This window comes from Halyomorpha halys, unplaced genomic scaffold (assembly GCF_000696795.3).
Source record: "Halyomorpha halys isolate HHAL.00 unplaced genomic scaffold, Hhal_1.1 Scaffold203.1, whole genome shotgun sequence".
Lineage (NCBI taxonomy): Eukaryota > Metazoa > Arthropoda > Insecta > Hemiptera > Pentatomidae > Halyomorpha > Halyomorpha halys.
The window spans coordinates 1,008,692-1,013,408 of NW_027108332.1; the positions used below are offsets into that span (position 1 = coordinate 1,008,692).

The 4,717-nt window shown below is 32.3% G+C and overlaps 1 long non-coding RNA gene across 1 annotated transcript in view; it reads left to right on the forward strand.

Annotated features, from left to right (window-relative positions):
* Positions 1-797: 797 nt before the first annotated feature.
* LOC136795594 (uncharacterized) overlaps positions 798-4,717 on the forward strand; it is a 29,081-nt gene continuing 25,161 nt past the window's right edge. The window contains exon 1 of the long non-coding RNA XR_010843212.1: positions 798-831. This is a non-coding gene — a long non-coding RNA (uncharacterized lncRNA). The remainder of the gene's footprint in view (positions 832-4,717) is intronic.

Genomic DNA, 4,717 nt, shown 5'->3' on the forward strand with positions numbered 1-4,717 from the left:
ATTTTATATTCAATCAGACAGATAGTTCACCCTATGCTTATTGGTTATTTTTATTAGTTTTTGTAATATTCCCATATTTACTTCACCTATCCGTTTTATCTTTTACACCTTACTTTGCCATATTTATAACTATTTCTAACGAGTATTCTTCTAGAATTAATTAGTCTAGATCTGTATTTAGAACTTAATCACACCTGATTGTATATATTAGTGACTAGTTTCTACTCCACCTAAATGTATACTTCCTTATAATATTATTAATCTTTTTTATATACTTTATAAACATAACAATTTTTTGGGAAATGTTTTGTCAATTCTATAATGTTTGTATCTTGTGTTCCTTTTTATTCATTTAGCTCTGCAAAGTGGGGCGAAACGTTGGTTAACAATAACTAGTTTTCTTCTATTATTTTGATACATAACCTGGACTATCTTCCTACTATATAATTAATTTTAGTTGGCGGTTTGTACGATCATTGTCAATCCTCAGCCTTTTCAATATTGATATGATTTTCCTTTTTAGCATGGCATTAATATTGGAGAGCCATGGTCGTATGAAATGACTGGACGCTTCTATGTTCCAACATATCCACAAGCGTTAGATCCAACAGCGCGGTATCGCTCAACTTCAATTGGCAGAAGATACTGGCTTAGTAACCAACCGAAGGGTAGCCGAACTAGGCTAGGTAAGTTTGGTTAGAGAGGGATTACAATGGGCAATGGGTCACGTGACGCCAATTAGAGTTGTGGTGGGGGGCGCTCCTCCCACCGCCAGCAGGTGAAGCAGGTACTCGCCTCTCTGCCCTGTCCCCGGCAACTGCTCCCATCCAGGTAAGTGTCTTCACCTTATCTACAGCTCGTCCTATATCTGTCTCTATGTCAGGAGCCCTTTAGGGTCGACCATCCAGGCCGAGCACTTTCGTGATAACTGCTGCCTTGTCCTTTCCCTTTTCTCTGGGAAGTGGGAGGAGCCATTCGAGTTTATCAGCACGAAAGTCATCAAGTGCTTTCATTTCACTTGGTTTTGTTTACATTTGTTTCATAGTTGACAAGAACTTAGACTGACTTGTCCCATATTAGGATTATCTGACTAAAATGGACAATCGGTTGATGTTTTTGATATTTAGGCTGTTGAGCATGGATTTGTCATCTAATTATGTTTCTCATGAGAGGGAGCCATTCCACCGGTCATGGTCCACAATCACGTTGAAGTCTCTCTCATTTTCTGTCCTACCTTCATCTTTTTTTATTTTGAGCACTATTCATAGATTCATTGCTATTGAGGTCGAATATAAATTCCCTTGGATGACTTCAATAGCCTTAAAGTAATTATGTAATTAGAATAATTAATCATATATTTATATATTAGTGATAGTCTTAAAAATATAACGATTTTAACCAGTGTACGTAAAAAAATATTGGTATTCACATCTTGAATTTACTTATCACATTCCCTTGACGTATTCTGCAGTTTTTCAAATTAACATCAAATAAGACTTAATGCTGCAGCACCCAATTAAGTAAGATCAAAACATATTTTAAATGTTTACTTTAGAATCAAAACAAAAAAATCTCGTGACCGGTAACTCTGTTTCATCCCCACTAATTACCTAATATTAAATACATTTTATTTTTGTTTTGTTATCTTATAAATGTTTTAATTATATTTACAGCAATCATCCAAAAATTATTTCATTTGCCCTTTGTAATTGTATTTAAATACATAAGAAATATAGAAATTAAACATGTTTCGGAGAAGATCTTACTTATTTTCCAATGTAGAAGAGGTTATGTCAATGTTTACAACATTACTAGGTCAGGTCATGGCTGAACAGACACAAACACAGACACACAGACACAGACACAGACACACACACACAGTCACACACACACACAGGCTTACACACACACACTCGTATATACTCATGTATGTCTGAGCAGTGGGTAATTACAACTGGTTTATGATTGGTTTTCGAAAAAGAGTCAATAGAAATTTGAAAAAAAAAAAATTATTCTAGCAAATTATTTTTGCTAAAATATTTTAAAAGTTTGAATACTTGAATTTTTTATTTTTTATTTTCGGTTCGTCTGTGTAAAATAATTCGTATTTATAAAGAATAATGATAAAATCATTACATTCAAATTTAAATTATTTTATGCTCGACCAATTAAAATTCTTAGAATTAATTTTTACATGAATTATGTTTGCTAATTAATATTATTATTTATTAATATTTGTAAAATTGAAACTTTATAAGAGTTATCTTTATTAATAGTGAGCCTTCAGTATGTATATTGTATCAATAATGGACTGAAGTCAATACTATTTTATCGCATTTTTTTGTTCAACTAATACAAATGCATTGATAAACATAATTATCTGATAAAGTTTTTCCCAAGTCCACGTCATTGGTCAAAAGTTTGCACTGTACTTGGGACAAATTAAGCATCATTTGAGTAATAAATTTGAAACAAATCTAAACATAAAATTATGCTTTGGAATTTCCGAATACAATGGAAGGTTTGATTTACAATACTGGCTTCCTCATTGAGTTCTCATGGTGATTTGAGTGAGCTAAAAAGAGTACCATCAAGGGCGATTCTATTGGCCATTAACGACAATATTACGACTTCTGAATTAGTCAAAGCTTTTGACTCAGCATTCCTACAATTGCATTTATTTTTGTTATAGATAATTTTATTGCAAACAACTAATGAGCTGTGGAATTCTGTGATAGTACAATATTTAAGCTATACTCCAAGTATTGTTAAATTCATTTATCAAAAGTAGAAAATATTTTAAAATTTTACTCCATTTTAGGTTTTCATGTTTACATACTTCAGCTTGATTTTTACCATTAATTTAGCCTATATAATTTAAGTTTATCGATAAAAATACTTAAAAGTTATTTATTATATCTCATAATTTATTCTCAAAGTTCTTTATCTCAATGCACTGCCGGGATTCGTCCAGGATTACAGATCTCCATATCGAGCCAAATAATTTTGTCCGATCCCTACTTCTTTTTTGGAATGTTTCTTGTACGACTTATTATCATTCGTCGCATGGCCTGTCTGGAAGTCTATTGCTATTCACTCTTCATTCATAGGGTTTCGTCGTATGCTATTTTCATGTCGTCTTTCAAAAAATTCGAATTAGATATTTGGGACTTTGGGTATTTTTTTTTTTAATGTTTTTAAGATTTTTGATTCTACGAATCTTGGAGTCTTTCAAACTATTTCAAGCTAGAACGTTTCACAATCCTATCAGCATGATATAACCTATGAATAACATTCAAGAATTTTTTACAAAATCCTGAAATATTGTTTGTCATGTGCAATTTTAATAGCATAAGACAAGCAATGGATGAATTTCATCTTTCAAAAAATTTGAATTCGATTTTTGGGGCTTTTTATTTTTTAAACGTTTTTAAGATTTTTAATTGAAGGAATCATGGAGCTATATCTCTTAAACCATTTCAAACTAGAACGTTCTACAATTCCATCTACGATGAAACCTGGCAACGTGGCAAACATTGAAGAATTTTTTTCTCAAGTCCTGAAATTTTTTTCATATTATTATACTTACAAATAGTTCGGAATTTGATATTTGGGACTTTAGACAGTTTGGTTTTTTAATATTTTAAAGATTTTTGATTTTGTGAATCTTGGAGTTATATCTTCTAAACCAAATTGGAAAACTCAGAGGTTCAACATGATAAGACCTAGCAACATAGCAAAAGGTTAAGGTGTTCTATTTTTTTAGGGATAGAACGTTAGAAAAATAAGTAAATATATGTTTATTTATTTACTTTGAAAAATTAGAAGTGTAAAGTTTCACAAATACACGCTGAAGGTGGTGGTCAATGTATTGGCTCAGGGGGTACAGAGAATGGGGAGGGACCGCTCTACTGGGAGGGCTGTGCTTTTATACTTGCCATTTCCATTATATACAAATGGTGTTAACTTATGATTAACGCCACATCTACATTGTTTGCTCTTTTTATATGCATTCTTTTCGCTTATTTAACTTCTAAAGTTGTAATTTTTCTCATTGTTTAATGTCTTCTTTCGTATTTGATATGTTATCATTTTATCGATTAATTTTTACCAATTTGAAACTTGTATGTTAAAATTATGTATGCATAATTTTCTTTAATTTCTTTTAGTTATTTCCTTGTTTAGTAGGGATATTCTATACTTGCAAGTAAAGACCTGTTTTATTTCTATAATAGAAGCATGGTTAGTTAGAAATGGACTATTTCAACATTCACTCTCAGCTTGAGGTGAAATATGTGGTTGCTCTAATATTCCGAGTACATTCCGCCAGTGTAGTCAGTTTACTGGACCACTGCCAGTCCCAAGTCTGGATAAAGGAAGAGGGTTGAGAGGAGACCTTGTAAGAAAGAATCAAGTTGATAGTGTTCAACAACGAAGCCTCGGGAATCAAACTCTTTTATTACGTAGGATTGGCAAAAAATACAGAATCATTCCCAGGAGGGTATTCTCTTGCCCCACTATTGTTCAACATAGTCCTCATTGCGATTATAAATAGTTGGTCTGATGACCCATAGAACAATTTTTAACAAGATGATACATCTTATGGCATATTCAGATGATGTTGTGGTGGCATGATTAACGTCTTCAGCGGCAATAGTTGACGTTTGCAAAGAGAGTATTTGAAATGGGTTTGCCACTGTCGAAATTATTATTAACA